Source organism: Danio rerio, chromosome 1, assembly GCF_052040795.2.
Source record: "Danio rerio strain M-AB ecotype USA chromosome 1, GRCz13ab, whole genome shotgun sequence".
NCBI classification, from domain to species: domain Eukaryota; kingdom Metazoa; phylum Chordata; class Actinopteri; order Cypriniformes; family Danionidae; genus Danio; species Danio rerio.
This window is the reverse complement of record NC_141021.1, coordinates 8728027-8747866: the sequence shown is the minus strand read 5'-3', so window position 1 is coordinate 8747866 and position 19840 is coordinate 8728027. Positions and strand designations below refer to the sequence as shown.

Genomic DNA, 19840 nt, shown 5'->3' with positions numbered 1-19840 from the left:
CTAAAGGTGTCTGGAAAAAATATTCAAAGGCTTTTATTCTCATAAACCGCGCGCACGTGAATGCGTCTGACTGTTGTGATTGGCTAAAGCAGACGTCTCACGTCAGCCCGTTCTAGACGTGGACGCGCTTATTACGGCAATCTTCCTTCTGCATTCACACAGCGCAGCATTCCGGCAAATTACCGGTAATGTTACAACTTCTCTTTCCGGAAAATAGCCAGAACGAATTTACCGGTATTTTCAAAAAGGACCTGTTCACACATACAACCTTTCCGGAAAATTAGCGGCAAGAAAGGTCTGTATGTGTGAAAGGGGCTTATGTAACAATTCGAATCCCTGTTTCAGAACAAATTAATCGATTCCCAGGTGTGAAAGCACCCTTATTGACTTTTAAACAGCCAACTTTTAACTCAAGCTTTGTGTAATATTTACCTCAGATACTTTTACGTAACTTTTTTTGTGTAAGTGATGCTTCTTTTATACAGTTTTGATTTTTCAGCTCTCTTTGCATCGCTGACTGTCACTACGTATGAATATGTGTATCCAAGTCATTTCACAGCACCTCATTGTTGGGAATACCACATCCATCTTTATCCACATCTGTGAATGCTGCGCTGCTCATCTTTTACAGGTCGGACATGGTAGGACGCCACCACCGTATGTCTACATGACAAGCCTCCAGCAGCGTTTGGCGTTGGACTCTGCTGACCTGCGTGAGACTGTAATTGAATGCTTGCCTGTGCGGTTTGGGGTGACTGCAATATATAAGGTGGTTGTCAGCTGGCTCGGGATAGAGGCTGAGTTGCTTCAGTGGTTTGCAATAGGAACGCTGCCTTGCGTCTCCAGTGATCTAGCTCTCAGGAACGGCTCATCTACCACAATATCTCCCTCATAAAATGCTGAGCGGATAGGTATTGATCAGTAACGGCGGAGTACTGGTGGCAGTTTTCAGTTGGTGTAATGCATCTTTTTATTGGACTGCAATGCAATTAATAAGACAGAGATGTGTCCTAACTGTCTGGTTTCCATTCAAATTAGTCATTAAAAAGCCCCTGTTTTGCATAAAAAAGGTCATATTTTGGTTTTAGGGGTCTCCAGCAGGTCAAAAAAACACTTTCATTGCCTTATAATGCATTTATTTTTACCCAATTATCCCAGCGACTGCCATATAAATTGTTCAGCAATTCATTTTTTCCCAAACCCCTCCTTAGCACAAAGCTAATCTGCAGTGATTGGACCGATGACCCAATCTGTTGCGATTGGTCAACTGTGTTCAACACGAGACAGAGAGAAAAGCCCACCACGGCTATGAATGAGAGTATTATGTGGTGGTATGAGAGCCCAATGCAGGAATGCAATAAATAAATGCAGTTAAACGCCAGCATATTACTCTATTCTTAAACCTAACCCCAAGTAATAACATCGACACACATTCAGTATTAACCCACATTAGCAAAAGATAAACTGTTTTGAAAATTGACCGCGCAGCGTGTGTGTAGGAAGGGTGTAGCAGTTGATTCTGTTCACTTCTGGAATTCCAGTTCCCCCTCTACAAACCGTGTCCGCGAATGAAGACACACCCAAAATTGCGTGTAGGTTGCGTTAACCAATCAGAAGCTTGCTCTTGTGGGGGCGTGATTGTTGATGGTGTCCCAGGGGAAATCCTCCAGGCGACACCGACAACAAGTCATCAAACTGGGCTTGGCTCAGTCAGAAGCACCGTTGAAAGCCTCTGTGGTCCAGGTTCAGTTTTTGGAGGAGTTTATGAGCTCACAGAGCTGGATGCACCTCTGAAAGCATGTAGTGGACTCAGACACGGTCCTAAACGTATCAACGCTGTTTTTCAGCCTTCATAAAGTACATAAACACTGTTATTTTCTTCATAAAGTCCATGTTAGCCATTTAGCAACGAAGCTACAGTCACCGGGCAGACAGAAGCTCTGCCTATCACGCGAATCCGTGTCTGTTCTGGAGTGAATTTGACGCGCGAATGAAGCGAGTAACCTCAAATATTTACGCACGAATAGCGCGATTTATCCGCACGTTCCGCGTCTGGTGTGAACACAGCATGTGAGCTTGATTAGCTAGCCCAGGTGTGTCTGATTGGGGTTGGAACTAAACTTTGCAGGACACCGGCCCTCTAGGACCGACTTTGGACATGCCTGGCCTACAGTTGTGTTAGTCCTTTTCATTTTCAAGTTCGAGAAAAATACATACTTTTAGAATCTATTTGCTTTTCGTACATCCAGATGTGTTTGGGTGTGTCTGCATATGCTGTTAGTGGACACGCTAAGTAGAGGGGGAACTAGAATTCTACAATAGAACAGAATCAACTGCTACACCCTTCCTACACACACGCATGCGCGATCAATTTTCAAAACAGTTTAACTTTTGCTAATGTGGATTAATACTGAATGTGTGACGATGTTATTACTTGGGGTTAGGTTTAAGAATAGAGTAATATGCTGGTGATTAACTGCATTTATTTATTGCATTAATTGCATTCAATTTGAACTCCAGCAGGTCATCTCATCCACTTCTACAGGCCTAATACTATGAAGTTGCAGCCGAGTGATTGGTGGATTAATTCTGTTAGCAATCTACGCCAGTGGAAATTGATGGCAAAGCTAACCAAACGCTTTCTCCAGGTATTACATATCCACTCGCATGCATTGCACCAAACCACTCAGGAGACAGATTTACTTACAATTTCACAGAGGTCTGCACCATTTTAATAATCTTCGGAAAACCTCACACTGAAGTCAAACCGTTGCAAGATGACGCACAGTGGCTTGTGCCTTAAAATCTACCGAAGCAGCATTTTTCAGGCTTGATGTTTCATGTATAATTTGTGAGCCCAATACTGGCATCGAAGAAAGACTCCTTTTAATTATTTCATTGCGGTGTAATTTCCTTGCTGGAGGCTGTGAAGGGCTTGCTGAGACTGCATTAACATAATCATCCAGCGCGAACCTGCAAATCAAGGCTGTCTGATAGTGGCCAAACACAATGCCTCTGAAATATATTTGTTTTTAGGCTGTGTTGTTTTGTACGTTTAAACATTTTGCAGCTTAAAGGTCACATCACATCACAAGGTCAAGGATCTGATTCGCATTAATGGCGTTTTGCTTCGGATTAAATGTTTTGCTAAATAAATAAATAATAATTATATGGAAATCATGTGTCATTGAGATCAACAGCTGTTTATTAAAATACAACAGTAATAATAATTAATTATTGTTTTGTTTAATTTGAACAGCAGAGTTTAATGAAATCCCCCAAAGGGATTTTATTGTGATGATAAACAATTAGCAATTTAATAGATTATAAAAGAAAAAAAAAGCAATACTGCTTAACAGCTAAGGGACTAGCTGCAATTTTAAGACATTTGTTATTTAATAGCCCCTATTGTGCATTATAAAAGGTCATATTTTGGTTTTGGGGGTCTCCATCAACATGCTGATATGCATGCATGGTCAAAAAACACTTTCATTGTCTTATAATATGTATAATATATTTAGACTCTAATCCAAAGTTATTGCTTTTATATTCAGTCAAAGAAGGAGAAACATCAGACATGATCGAATTACAGAAGATGTTAGATTATGGAAAATATAACAAACTTCAGCCAACTCAAACAAACAATCTGAGAGTCTCCATTTTACTGATGCTCTTATCATGGATTCTTGCTAAAAATATTTCCTTACTGAATAATCTTTCCATTCATTTACCTTCAGCTTAGTCCTTTATTTATCAGGGGTCGCCACAGGGGAATGAACCACCAACTATTAACAGCTATGGCCAATTTTGTTTACCTAATTCACCAAACAAATGTCTACCATATGGGGGAAACCGGACCACCCACACAGCAAGAACATGCAAACTCCACACTGAAATGTCAACTTTCCCAGCCGGGACTCGAACCAGTGACCATCCGACTGTGAGGCGACAGTGCTAACCACTAAGCTACTGTGTGCCCCTTAAATAATATTTTTTATATATTTTTATATACAGCATCTATTTGTAACTCTCTAATGCTTTAGAGTAGGAAATACATGTTAGTCTGTATTTACAAGGCTGACTTCACAGGTCCTTCTGGCCTGTTTCCTAGGCTGTTCACGCTCTCTGGCCTCTGGCACACTCTGTGTATTCATTACTCTGAACAGACCCAGGGTTGTCTCGCTATTAAAGCAAATTACCCTGGCTTCTGTGTGATAGTGGTCGTGCTTCTACATGTTTGACGGCTAATCAGAGTGGAACCGATGCAGGATTTCCTTCCAGGGCTTCCCTGTAATCCCTATGGAGAAGACCATCATCCAGCCTTTTTGCTGAGCTGGCAAACATGGACATGCGCAGGTTTTCTGAACGCATTTTTTAAGCAACGCTCGTTAAAAAAAAAGGTTTCTAGAGTTTTCCCCCCAGCAATGTCATAGAGTGCAAATGGCACAAAAATTATAATAGTATTACTTGATACACTAGTTTTTATGAAAGTTAGTGGTCCCATAAATGCTTTTTTTTTATTCCATGTTTGACAATCTCAACTGAAACATGAAGACAGGGTGTAACATATAGAAGCCCCTCCCCTTTAAAAAACAGCCAATAGCATATCATTTCATCACAGCTCTGCCAGTGAGAGTGTTTGAGATAAAAAGCATCAAAACAAAAGCAAATCTTTTGAAGGGGGTGGGACATGTCAGATACTATAGAGCATTTGATTGATCTTAAGAATTGATGAGTAACTGAAGTATGAGGTGATGTAAAAGAAATCATTGATCCATTTAGGCTGAAGTGACAAACTGCAAGCTTTGGATGTTAATGTCTTCTAAATGTGAACTTTGTCACTGATTTGGAGCACACTATAGCTAATAGATATACTTAAGACTTTATAATTTCACGAGACCTTTAAATGGCTTGCCATATACTTCATCAAACAGCCTACGACTTATTATGATGTCAACACTACAGGCCAGCTTGTGTTAATACTGTAATACAATCATTAATCTGCTACAAAAAACTAACTAAATGTATTTGAAATGCAGTGGGATCATTTGAGACTCCCCGAGGTCAGCAGAAATGAATCAGAGCCGCTTATCTGATGAGCAAATCTGCGCAGGTTGACAGTGCGTCTTTACAGAGACCTGAGGGGTAAGTGGGATCAGTCTCACTTCAATAATGACTCTTTTAGCCCATGGTGCTTTCTCAACTGGAGGTGTGCGATGACACATATGTTTCACAGACGGCGAAATGTGTGATTGCAACAGTTTAATGAACGATACTGTAAACAAAAACTTAATTGTACCCGTGATGATGTTCTGAACCCCTTAGGCTTTACACTAATGCGATCTAGTTTGAAAATGCATAAGTTTTGCTACGGTTACGCCGGAGTTGGTGAGCGCCGAAAACGGAGCGTTTTGAAAACGTTGAAGAGGCCATTTTCATCCTAAAACGCTGCTGCTCCGTCTCAGAGTGGATGGGGGAAACAGAGACATCTGAAAACGGAGGCGGGGCTGCCGACATTCGCCTATCTGATTGGGGCTTTACCTCAATATTAAGTAGCCCACACACACAGTTCAGTCCTGCATCCTCTCCTTGTAAGTTCAGACTTCGCAAGTTTGATATGGAAAACAGACCACCGAGGACATGTCGGGTAAATCTTTAAAGGGAACAGTGTACTTTATAACCTTATTCACATCATCCTGGCTACATTGTTTCACTATCTTAACAATAAAATGAAAACATGATGAACTGCTATTTTCATTTTGATATTAACAACTTAACAGACAGCAGAAATGTTGAGGCGTTGTGCTGCATATATGAGCGTCATCTTCACTGTATGCGTATACATAATAAAACGGAGCCTATAACATCACTGCCTCCTTTCATTTTCATTGAAATTATGAATGCCCTCTCTTTTGCTGAATATCAGTTTTAATAATCAATAATGGCCATTATAAAAGTACAACGAACAATAAGGTTATACATTATAGGAAATAAAGGCAAGCAATTACTCAATATGCAGAATGTGGTTAGATTTATGATCAACTTATCTTTGCGCTCAGCCAAAACACGTTACCTGAGAACAAGTAATAGATTCAAAAGACCAAAGTCGGGGAATATGTTGTATAGACAACAAGATGAATTAAATTTCACGTTTAGCAAATATAGTGCAATTAGATCCAGTGGGAGATCCTTGATAAACACTCCGAAGCGCACAGCTCTCATCTGGGTAGATAGGCTGCAGCGCATGCCAGAGAGTGTGTGTGTGTGGTCACGTGATGTGCGTTTTCAGTGTTTTGGTGTAGACGGAGAGCTGGGTGAAACGCTAGTGTGGACGCGGATTGTTTTCTTTCTAAAAAGCCATTTTAAAACTAAAATGCACTAGTGTAAACGGGGCCTTAGAGAATAGGGTATTCATGAAGAACAATTTAAATAAAATCTGTCAGTGGGGTGTTGCCTTTTCAAAAGGTACAGTTTTTGTTTCTAACAGATCCTTAAAAGGTACATATTTATACCTAAAATTACAAACGTGTACCTCACAATACCTTAAAAGTACAAAAGTCAACTTTAAAAGTACAAAAGTGTACCCTAAAGCAGTGGTTACCAACTTTTTTCACTTCGAGGCCCACCTCCCTCTTAGAAAATCTTTTGAAGGCCCAAACTGATTGTCTAGAGAAAATGCTTATTATAAAGCTTTGTTTATTAGCAAAACATTTCTTTTGCCTTTTCTTATTCTTTTATTTTTCTACATAATTTTATATTAAAAAACTAAACAATTTATATATTTATGTATAAAATATGTAAAACATAATATTTATATATATATATATATATATATATATATATATATATATATATATATATATATATATATATATATATATATATATATATATATATATATATATATATATATATAAATGCACAGACAGGTTCAAAGCTCATGAATTCTTTATTTCAGAAATTCTTTACAACTGTAGAGTATTTAGGCCTTTTCTTCATTAAATGAACCTGACAGGAAATTGCTTTAAATTAGACTTACTACTATTCATCTATTGATCTACTATTCATATCCATTCAAAATAAAAGTAAAACACCATTAAAACACTCTAAATCTGTTGAATCTGAAGGCAGTTGGGTATGTAGCTGGACATTATTGGAGTTCGCTGACAGGAACAGAACAGCTGTTCACTAAAACACCATCGAGTCTAGCTGGAACCTACGGACTTTTAGCTCACTAAACTTCTAATCTGCGGCTTATTAATAGCTATTAGGTTAGTAGCTAGGATTGAGTATTAGGGACGTAGATTAAGATCGCGCAGAACATGTACTTTCTAAGTACTAATAAACAGTCAACATATTAATAATAGATAGTGCCAATGGTTAATAACGAGAATTGATTCTTAAACTGAACTATTATAGGATGAAAAGACTTTTGTCAGAGTAAGTATAACCTTTATTTTACAAATTGCTATATTTCCACAATTCCAAATCACTCAGTTAATTGGTAAATATTTATATACACTTTAAAAAGTTGACTCAACTTAAATTTGTAAGATAACTTGCTAAACAGCTTATTTGAGTTGACTCAACTTTTAACCCAAGTACTGCATTTTACTTGATGCAAGTTGAGCCAACTAAAAAGTTAAGTAAACCTTTTTTTACAATGTGCCTGTATTATCTGCATTGCCTTAAAGGTCCCAAGAAATTAAAAAAAAGTTTGTTTAAATGTCAGTATTGTTAAGTTTTTAGGATATCTATGAGCTAGTGTGCTCCAAAACAGTGACAAAATTGGTGTTTAGTAGATATTAAACTGATATAAACATGTAAAGCTTGCAGTTTGTCTAATGGATCAACGGTTTTATTCACATCACCTGAATTTGTCATCGAATCATAACCAATCAAATGATCTGTAGTATCTGACATGTTCCGCCCCCATCAAGATGCTTTTATTTGATGCGCTTGGGCTCGACCACTCTCACTGGAAGAGTGGTGATAAAAGAAACTGCTATTGGCTTCTTTTGTGTAAAAGGGCGGGGCTACATTATGTCCCACCCTCTCTTTGTGTTTCGAATGAAATTATGTCAAACATTGAATAAAAATGCATGTTTCAAAGCCCTTCACGGGGCCTTTAAATGTCTAAATGTTTTAATACCTTTGTTCCATGATTAATTCACACATTTCTGTTCTGATAGCTACATCGAATTTTCCGAAAAAAAGTGTATAAGCAATTCAAAAGAAACAAGGACATTTAATTTCTTAATATTAACTATTAATACTATATATGAAGTAGCAATGACAATAAGGAACATATCACATTCAGGGGCATTGTAATAATGAATAAAAAAGGCTACCAGCCAACTGGTTAGTAACACATTTTTTTTATATACTTGGCAACACCAATTTAGTGTTTGGTGTGTGCCAATTTTAAGACTTGGCTGAATCTGTTAACAGTAGTTACTGCACTATGAACCACTCTGAACATACATATTTATCAAAATATCTGAATTGCCATTGTTAGGTCATGTTATGCATAAATAACATCAACAAAGACATTATTGTAAAGAGTTCATTTGCTGTCTATTTGTATAAGTAGCATATCAAAAGGGAAAAAATCCTTTTAATAACCTTCATTTTTGATTAAACCTTCTGTTTGGACTCTACAGTAAGTGGGCAAATGACTCCTAGCTCTTACTGGTCTGGTTTGTTGCTATACTTCAATTCACAACTAAATTAGTTCACAAATAACAGTACAAAGTGTACTATATTAAATGTTTCATGAGAAATACCCAGAGCTGTGAGAGCCTCCTGAGCAGCATGTCAGACTGTCCTGACAGCCCACAGAGCAAGCCTCCAAACTGATTCCAGAGGAAAAGTACTTTTGTAGAGACATATGTGATGGGAAAATAGACTTTAAAGGGGACCTATTATGCAAAAATCACTCTTTAAGGGGTTTAAACTCTAAAGACTGTGAATATAACCAGCTTCTAATGATAAAAAATAAATAAATAAATACATTTTTTATAATCACAGTTCATAAAACCAGTCTGCGGAAACACTTTAATTGACATTCTCCATTTGTACGTGTCATGAAAGGGGTTAAGCCCCGCCTATTGGTGACAATCTCTCCCTCATTAGCATAAGACTTAAGCCTTGCTTTTGAATCTGACAATATGCTGACACATAGGCATTTGTAGCTCCACCCTCTTTTAAAAAAAACACAATCTCATTTGAATTTAAAGTAACAGTCACCAAAAGAACACAATTAGGATCAAAGCCAAAAAGGGTTAGTTTCAAAGAGTTATAAAACATTATTTGAGAGTATTTTGAGCTGAAAGATCACATACGCACTCCGGACTTCATAGACTTATTTTACGTCTTGTTAAAAGGGCCTTAATAGCTCTCCCTTATTGCTAAATTCTACATACTCTTAATTTTCCCCTTTGGCTGATTTACAAAAATGTAATACAAACATCCTTATAAAATATGTGTTGCCTTTGCTTTGCTTTGCTCTAGTGTAAAATGTGGGTTTTAGAGAGGAAAACTGAACCAACTCAAACATATTCTAATCATTTCAGGACAACAAAGAGGGAAAAAGCTTTCAAATTGGGTTAGTGCAGTGCACCAAGGTTTTCATCATTATTACCTTTGACTTTTCAAACTCAAACTGAATTGGCTCCTGGAGCAGGAAACCTCTGATACTCTTGTGTTTTTGCACACAGAATGACATGCTGAATTGCCTAATGCCTCGTAACCTGTCCAGAAACAAACATGGATACTTCAAAGTAGAATAAATGTGCACAATTTCCAGCATCAACCTCAGATATAAGATATTTACTGTACACAGTCCACAGGAAAAACATGGGTACAATTTTACAATAAGGTTATTTTAGTTCATGTTAGTTGATGCATTTTTTATAAAATTTGTAATAATATTAATATTTTAATAATGCATTAGTAAATGCAGAATGTTATTATGAATATACTGTATCCACATACACTCATCGGCCACTTTATTAGGTACAGCTTACTAGTACCAGGTTGGACCCCTTTTGCCTTCAGAACTGCCTTAATCCTTTGCGCCACAGATTCAACAAGGTACTGGAAATATTCATCAGAGATTTTAATCCATATTGACATGATAGCATCATGCAGTTGCTGCAGATTTGTCGGCTGCACATCCATGATTTCATGTTGAACCCTAACATCTGAATGTCGCAGCAGAAATCGAGACTCATCAGATCAGGCAACGTTTTTTTCCAATCTTCTATTGTCCAATTTTGTTGAGGTTGTGCAACTTGTAGCCTCAGTTTCCTGTTCTTAGCTGACAGGATAGGCACCCGGTGTGGTCTTCTGCTGCTGTAGCCCATCTGCCTCAAGGCTGGACGTGTTGTGTGTTCAGAGATGCTCTTCTGTATACCTCAGTTGTAACGAGTGCTTATTTGAGTTACTGTTGCCTTTCTATCAGCTCAAACCAGTCTGGCCATTCTCCTCTGACCTCTGGCATCAACAAGGCATTTGCGCCTCACAGAACTGCCGCTCACTGGATATTTTTGGACCTTTCTCTGTAAACCCTAGAGATGGTTGTGCGTGAAAATCCCAGTAGATCAGCAGTTTCTACAATACTACGACCAGCCCGTCTGGCACCAACAACCATGTCACGTTCAAAGTCTCTAACCACATTTCTTCCCCATTCTGATGCTCGGTTTGAACTGGAGCAGATCGTCTTGACCATGTCTAGATGCCTAAATGCATTGAGGTGCTGCCTTGTGATTGGCTGATTAGAAATTACCGCTAACGAGCAGTTGGACAGGTGTACCAAATATAGTGGCCAGTTATTGTATATGTACATTCTATCCACTATCATATTAATCAATCATATCAATCATATTAATGGTTAATAGTTTAAAATATTGTTTATATAAAAAAATGAGAAATAAACAACAGAAAATGACAATTATAAACAGTGTAGTGGCCTAGACTATGTAAAATACGTTGTTTAAATAGTAGTTAAACACTTGCCTTGTGTCTTTGTCTGTGGCTTATGGTATGCATGGAGTGCTTATGACGATACATTAAGATCATGAGAAGTGAAACGATCAGTTTGTGCAAAAAAGCTGAAAATGATTTACAACTTTATCTACAGATTTTGTAATTTTGTTTTTTTACTATATCTGTTGTCTGACTCTCAGATTGCCTGTGGCTGTAGAATTACATTAGCCGTGGTTTCAGCAAAAAATCTCTTTTGATACTCTGCTTTAATAATTATTCTCCTTTAATTTCTTCATTTTCATTGTTTAACTATCCTTTTAAGCCTGATTCATGCTCTTCTCTGATCAATCAAACACTGAGATGTTCTTATGAAAATTATAATCATAATAACATAATTCTTTTGAGTGCAAGTGGTACACTTGTAAAACGAATCTCTCAGATAATGAAATAATATCCGAACAAGAACTGATTAAACACTTATTTATGCACATGGACAAGTAGAGGATTATTCTTACATGTTGATACATTTTCTTTCAATTCATATTCAAGATAGGTGCATATTTAAAGGATACAAAGGATGATTAAACATATTATTTTAAAAAGCATTTCGCTGTTACTATTATAGTTTTTCTCAATTGCGTTGGCACAATTTTTTTTTTTAAACAGTCTAAACATTCTCCAAACTATGAGTGCAAAAGTCAAAATGGTTTGCTGGGACTTGAGAACTTTATTTTATTTAAATGATGCAAATTGTACAGCAGTTAGAGGTCATTTATCAATTATTCAGGCATTACAAACAATGTCAATATCAGATATTTACGGTTTAAACATGTGCATATACAAATGTTTGATAATTGAATAAATTGTTTTGAGTGTGATGGCTAACATGATGGAAAATGATTAAGAAGTAGTGAAGAGTTTGACAGGTTAAATGAGAATTGACTCATCAGATTTGATCAATAAGCCATATGCAATTCGTTTTTGTCCAAACGACAGACAATTGTACTGTTTGCACAAATGTGCCAAAGCATTTGCAATCCAGTTACAGTAAATTAATAAGAAATGTCAATCTGATGTGAACAAGAAGCTAATTGTTCAACGATCTAAACTTATTATTTTGAAAAATAAAAATGTCAATTGAGAATTGAGAAAAAAGCAATTGAAAAAATATAACCACTGTCAAAGCTAAAGGGATAATTTACCCTAAAATTACAATTTATTCATAAATTACTCTGTCTCAAGTGGTTTTCTTTCTTCTGCTGAACACAAAAGAAGATATTTTGAAGAATGCTCAAAAACTATTGACCTCCATTATAGTAGGAAACACATTCTATTGAAGTCAATGGTTTTCAAGCATTCTTCAAAATATCTTCTTTGTTCTTCAACAGACGAAAGAAACCAACACATTCAGAAAACGTAGCCCTATATACATAACTAGACATCACGAATTATGTAGCCAGAAGTATGTATGGCACCATTTCGTCTTTAAAACAAACACTACGGGGCAGTATGACGCTGTTTCTTTTCAAGCCTACCAGCTGACCATTTACCTCCCTGTGAACAGCTTTCCCGCTGTTGCCAGTTTGTCCAGTTAGCTTGTAATGTATGTCAGCAGACTTGAGATGCAGAGAGGAGTGGCAAAAAAGATGCTACAGACAAAAAAAAGAAGCCTAAAAACAAAATAAACAAGTAAATAATAGGGTGAGAATGTGGTAAAATCCAAGTGGTGCTCACTGCAGAGCCATTTGGGAAGAGCTGAGCTCCAGCGAGGGGGAGCTTGAGCTATCGCTCCTCCTTTCTTGCACTTCTTCTACGACTGATGTCACGGGTAGGGTTAGGGGTGGGGTTGGTATATGCATTAAAACAGCTTATAGGAGGATGAGCGAGAGCTCATGCTCCCCCTCGCTGGAGCTCAGCTCTGCTCAAATGGCTCTGCAGCGAGCAGTGTCTCGTAAAATCTGAAACCGTGGTAAAAATCAGGCGAGGGCTTTTGTTTTTCTGAATTGCTTTTAAAACTGTCGGTTGTGTTTAGGAGAGGCAGTGAGCTGGTCAATGATTCAATTCAATTCAATTCAATTCAGCTTTATTTGTATAGCGCTTTTACAATGTAGATTGTGTCAAAGCAGTTTCACATAAATGGTCATAGTAACTGGATAAGGGTGGTTCAGTTTTTATTGTTTAAGTTCAGTTCAGTTTAGCTCAGTTCAGTGTGGTTTAAAATCATTACTGAGAGTCCAAACACTGAAGAGCAAATTCATCGATGCGTGATTTTGAAAACACTATTGGTTGGGTTTAGGGAAGGAGGAGGGTGGCTCAGTCAGTCATTCAGTCGACAGCGATTTGTGTGAGAACAGCATTTATGTATGGCACTAAACGAGAGAAATTTGAGATCTCAAAAAGGCTACACAGCAGCGTCTGGTGGATACGAGAAAAAAAAACGGCACAAAAAAAAACAACAACTTAAAAATACATCGCTCCTGGGACGTGTTTGGCACTCTCTAGAAATGTATATAGCAATACGTTTTCAGAATGAGCCTGCAAGAAACTGATAAAGGTTTGAATGATGAATTCAATGACGAATTTTAATTTTTGGGTGAACTACCCCTTTAACATCAACTATTCAATTATTAAAAAAAATCTTTCTGGATATACATTAATTTACAAAATGCAAACAAGTATGTCCACAAATATTTGTATTCATTAAAATAACTCTACGTAATGTCTACATTTATTTACAGACATGATTTATAGTCTACCAAAGTAATTTTAAAAATTTAGTCATACAGTTTTGAATAAAAAAATGATCCACGAACGCTCCGTGTTACCTGCACTTAAACTCTGTACTTCTCAAAGGAAAGATATTTTTATGTGGCAGTACATTGTTTCATCAGTACGATTTGTTTCTGAGCTTTTTGATCTTGTACTTTTTATCAAATCTCAAAGGACATCTCTCCATTTCAGACTACAGACATAAAGAGCAAGGATTACGAACAAGAATTCCATTATGAAATAGTGTGTTTTACAAGATTGCAATGACAGGATCAATGAAAACAATTTATGACCCTATTTCTTACATCTGTGCTTGAGTTTTATAGGCAAGTGTCAGCGTATTTCTCTTTAAGGTTACACAAAACTTTCTCCGGCGAGGTCAGAGTTTTACTTTCTGTCTTTTACTCGTATATGCTGAAATCTGATTCAGTACATAGCATATTAATGCTTTACTCTTTGAAAATGATTACTGTGATAATTAAGTGACTTTCAAACTACCTATCGTTACACGCTGCACCTGAATATACATATATGTTTTTCTCCTGATCAGTATAATAGATGTAAAACAAGACAAATAAAAATGGCAATCAAAAAAGGATATTCCATGTCAAACATTGACACTATTATTAACAATAAACAACAATACACAAACATTAAATAATAAAAAAAGAAATCTTGTCTGTGTGAATTTATTTTTATTCTCAAAAATGGGTGACCATTGACTGCCATTATATGAATTACTGCAGAAGACAAAGATTCAGCTAAAAGCCTCTTTAATATTCTACTAAATAAATGAAGTCACATCTTGGATGACCTGAGGGTGAGTAAATTAAGAGAAACGTTTCTTTTTTGGATGAACTATCCCTTTAAATAGGGTTTGTCAAATAGGCCTTAATTTAGGAAATTACCATAAGTTGCCAGATTAACACCAGTAACTGGGAGGACTCTGAAAATTTTTTCAATTTTTGATCATTGCTCTTTTTTAAATATCTTGTATGCTTTTTATACTGTACTGCAAATTATAGGTAATTCATGAAATGTAAATGAATGAATGAATGAATGCTTTAAAACTGCTTGCTTTACCCTGTTACCCTGAATGCACAAGACATTGCCATGATGTCAGGTTGATGTTGTAGCCTACCTCAACGTCGTGGGGACGTCGCATTTAGTTTGGAAATGAAAATCAGGGTGACATCAGAACCCAACGTCAGGCCAACGTCAATGTCCAACCTAAAATCAAAGATCAATCTTTAACCAATGATGTTACAGTTTGACGTTATGTGGACGTTACACTTTGGCGTCTATCAGACGTTGGACTTTGATTGCCATATCTGAAGAATACATGTTAGTGTTTGACAATGATATGATGTAGGTTTAAGGTGTTTGCTTGACATTGGATTTTGGTCACTTTCCAACACAATCTAAAATAAACTAAATATCCTGAATTTAAAATCAACTAAATATCCTGACGTTGTGTTGACGTTACCACTATGACGTCTATCAGACATTGAATTCTGATTGCTATACCTGATGAAGTACTTGACGTCAATATGACGCTGGTTTAAGATGTTGGCTCAACATGGATCTTGCACTTTCCAACGCAAGTAAAATAAACCACATATCAACATCATTTGATGTCATTATTGGACATCAAAATAACGTTGTTCTTAGACGTTGACCAGACATTGAATTTTGGTCACATGACGTTACGATAAATCAAACCTAATATATGTCTTGTGATGATGTTGTGTGCCTTCAACTTCTAAAATGTTCAAGCAGTGACTTCAAAATAGAAGAAATTTTAGGTTATTTACTGATATCCACAGTATTTGCATTCTTAGGTCATGTCTAAAGGTACACGTTTTTACAAACAGCTTTTCCCGCTTTCGTAAAAAAATATAAAAATAAACAATCCGTCCATAAAAACGCAAAAATTTAGTCTGTGACTCATGCCAAGGGGCACACATGCGGAAATAATGACACTTTTATGCTGAGTTTACACCAAATGAAGCAGGAATATTTTTCGTTAGTAAATTGCATACAATTTCAATGCAAATTCAATGCAATCGTGAAAATACGATTCCTGTGGCCCGCGATAGGTTTGGCGCGAACGTGTGGTATTTACCTCATTCCTGTTTTCCGCGCTGTAAAGTGAACCCAGCCATGTTGGCCAAAAAGAAAGGACAAAACAGCACGTACACTTGTTAGTAGGCAAAAACTCCGATTGTAGTATCCACACGAGCACACTCTAGTCGGAGCTTCAGAAAGTCTTCACCTTGGTTTTTAGGTAGTTTCATTTTCAGTCACCAGGGGCCTCATGTATCAACGCTGCGTACGCACAAAAACTTTGCGTACGCCAGGTTTCACGCTCAGAATCGCTCACGTTTGGATTTACTAACAATGAACTGAACGTGGGAATGTGCGCAACTTCACGGCAGCTTTCTGGCAGGCGTACGCACATTTTTTGTGCGTGTCTGTTTTATTTCCATTGGCGACTCCTAGAGGCAGTTGTGTTAAATTGCTCTCTACAAAGTGTCTGAGCCTTGCAATGGCAGCTGTATGAGACGGGTTCAGCAGGTATATAAGGTTTCCATACCATACAGTTGACCAGCTAAACATTAAAGCACAATTTGCAGTGGTCGCCTGTTTTCCCAATGTAATCTGAGCGATCTACTGCACGCACATTGCTATAAAGACACTATCTGAAGATGAATTTGCAAGCGTGAATCAGTAACATTTCCATTCAATATTATTATATCTGTAAAATGTTACAGCACTCTAAACAGTCTCAGTGGCGCGCTCGTAAGACACATGTGAACATGTTTTGACACGTTCGAGCATGAACTCGGCTCGAATCCAGCGTCTGATGAACTCTTTCTTCTTTTTTCCCCCCGCCACATATCAGATTTTGCCTACTATTTATCACGAGAAAGACTAGTAGGAATCATTAATAAGTTTGTGCATCATATTTTATTTGCACATTTATTGAATGGAAATGTTTCTGATTCACGCTTGCAAATTCATCTTCAGATAGTGTCTTTATAGCAATGTGCGTGCGGTAGATCGCTCAGATTACATTGGGAAAACAGGCGACCACTGCAAATTGTGCTTTAATGTTTAGCTGGTCAACTGTATGGTATGGAAATCTTACATACCTACTAGATGAACCCGTCTCATACAGCTGCCATTGCAAGGCTCAGACACTTTGTAGAGAAGAATTTAACACAACTGCCTCTAGGAGTCGCCAATGGAAATAAAACAGACACGCACAAAAAATGTGCGTACGCCTGCCAAAAAGCTGCCGTGAACCTGCGCAAATTCCCACGTTCAGTTCATTGTTAGTAAATCCAAACGTGAGCGATTCTGAGCGTGAAACCTTGCGTACGCAATGTTTTTGTGCGTACGCAGCGTTGATACATGAGGCCCCTGATACTCCGTTTTCGTGTGGACAAACAGCGAAACCGCGTGGAAAAAAGTACTCGTGTTCTTGTGGATATATTATTCATGACATAAATAAAACTATTGTTGTAACATAATCTCGAACAATAAAGGGGTAGTTCACCCAAGAATGACAATTACTTATTATTTACTCTGCCTCACAGTGTTCCAAACCTTCTGTTGAACACAAAAGATAGTTTGAAGAATGCTGAAAACCTGTAATCGTTACTTGTGTGTCTCATTTCAGAAGCTGCATCGTCGATGGATGGATGGAACAGCTGCTGTTAATAAGTGCTAATAAAAATTGTACTGACTTTTTTCAAAGTGATTTTAAAAGTCATTTTAAGCGATCTGAAGGCAAAACAAGGTTTATAAAAGCTGGAAATATATTTCTTTTGATCCAAACATGTACACATGTAAACTGTCTTTAAAATCACTCTTTCGTAAGGCATGTCATACTCTTTTTGTTTATTTAACATGTGTTTAGATATCCAAGTAAACTAAACTTAATTCATACATTTAAACTTAAACAATTAAGTTTTCTTTTAAAAGCGTCCTGCCGTTAGCAGCGCGCAATGAATTATGGGACGTTAGAGGCTGCGAAACCTGGGAAACGAAGGATACATTTTGAGGCTGCGTTTGAAGGAGCCTTTGAATTTTTTTGAAATGAGACAGCCTTCGTTGTGCCGCGATGACGCTGCACACTTCGAATGCATCCTTTGATGCAGCCTCTGAAATGAGACACAGCGTTTCACCTTATTCTCAGCGTACAAGCGGGCGCAGTCATTTGAATCTTTTTGGCTCGAGACTTCTGTTCTCATTCACTTCCATTTATTTTTAGACGTTAAAGACAGCTCGTTTTGCTCCTTGATGTTGCAAACTGATATTTTCTTATTATATTCTTCTATTTTGTCTGTACAGTCATGCAAACACCTGTTTGTAGAGCGAGTAGTTTGACCGTTTTCCACAGTTTATTATTCCTAGTCATTTCTCCCGTAGGCAACTGAATCGGAAGTTCTAAAACAATCGTGAAAACAAGCGCACTTCAGCAATGAAGAATAAGGTCAGTAGAAAGAAAAATAAATGCTATAGTTTTCAGCATTTTTCAAAATATCTTCTTTTGTGTTTAACGAATGAAAGAAACTCATATAAGTTTGAAACAAGTAAAGGTTGAATAAATAATGACATTTACTCAAATTCAATGATGAATTTACATTTTTGGGTGAACTATCCCTTTAACATTAGCTATTCAAACTATTAAAAAAGTCTTTGTGCATATACAGTACATTCATTTAAAAAATGAAAACAAACATTAATTAAACTATGCAGTTTTGAAAATACCTGTGTTCGTGTGGCCTTATTCTCTAAACAAAGGTGCCTTTCCATCCCATAATAATATACAGCAAAACACATCTCTGTAACCTGTGGTGGACATTAATAGCTTGTCAGAGCTGTCGGCTTGGCTTTTGTCTGCACATTTTTGACACTAAACATGTAAAATGAATTTACTCGGCTGCTCTGGACAAAATCTGGCACATACGCTCATAGTGACTCTGTTTGCTTGCTTGTTTGTAGCATATAGAAATACATTTTGGTAAAAAAAATGCATAATAAAGGCAGCAAAATCAGCTGTCAAACAAGTGACAGTTCACTCTGGGTAACAGGCGACATCATATTCCATTCACTGTCCATAATGTCATGATGCCAAAACAAGGGTAAAAGACCCTTCAATGACACACACACACACACACACACACACACACACACACACACACACACACACACACACACACACACACACACACACACACACACACACACTGTTCTCTGCGGTATATGGGAGGTCACGCTTACATGACAGTGTTCTGACAAAGGCAAAGAAAATTGACATGTGTTCTGGGGAAACCCATTTCTCACTGATGTCTCGAACAGACTTGACACGGCAGCCACCAATGAGATCCGCTGAGGGAAAAGGTTGAGCCGGGCCACAAAATGATTGATATTCCTATTTTCTATCTGACAAGGTGGGGCACGGCCTGTATAATGAATTGTGACACTTTAATTAGCTTGTCCAAGATAAACAAAATCAGATCGGCCTTGTTGTTCTCCCCACTAGTCATTTAACCTATCACTGGTGGCTGTACGGGCAGATTGAGAAGCACGTTTAATTGTACATTTGTGATTGGAAACAAAACAAAAAAAGGTATTTTGTTACAAAAAAGAATTGTCTATGCAGAAATGCACAGTTCTGTAATCTGGTGTATAGTTATGTGCTGAACGACTACATATTGCATGACTGAAGCTTGTGGTGTTGCATTGGTCATAACTGACAGAACTGACTGTCAAAAATAACATTATGAATCTTTATTTGTATTGTTGACAGGCGATGAATATAGATGACTAAGTCATTTACCCACATTAAACAATATAATATTAAATAATAAATTATAATATAATAAAATATAATATAATTAATATAATATAATATAATATAATATAATATAATATAATATAATATAATATAATATAATATAATATAATATAATATAATATAATATAATATAATATAATATAATATAATATAATTCCCAGAGATGGGTTGCGGCTGGAAGGGCATCTGCTGCGTAAAAACTTGCTGGATAAG

General features: G+C 37.1%; 2 long non-coding RNA genes across 7 annotated transcripts in view; one reads left to right on the top strand and one right to left on the bottom strand.

The window, feature by feature from the left end:
* The window catches only part of LOC141384472 (uncharacterized), a 41749-nt gene extending 24026 nt beyond the window's left edge, over positions 1-17723 (bottom strand). For 2 of the 6 annotated variants that reach the window (XR_015476169.1, XR_015476170.1), the window contains exon 1: positions 12525-12790. This is a non-coding gene — a long non-coding RNA (uncharacterized LOC141384472). Of the gene's footprint in view, positions 1-12524; positions 12791-14899; positions 14989-15957; positions 16087-17358 lie in introns of those variants that run through there. The other 4 variants (XR_015476171.1, XR_015476173.1, XR_015476174.1 and 1 more) reach the window with 4 other exon arrangements.
* Positions 14440-17727, top strand: LOC147846673 (uncharacterized). The gene is made up of 3 exons (XR_015476193.1): positions 14440-16060; positions 17181-17223; positions 17361-17727. It is a non-coding gene; the product is annotated as an uncharacterized LOC147846673 (long non-coding RNA).
* The last annotated feature ends 2113 nt before the right edge of the window (positions 17728-19840 follow it).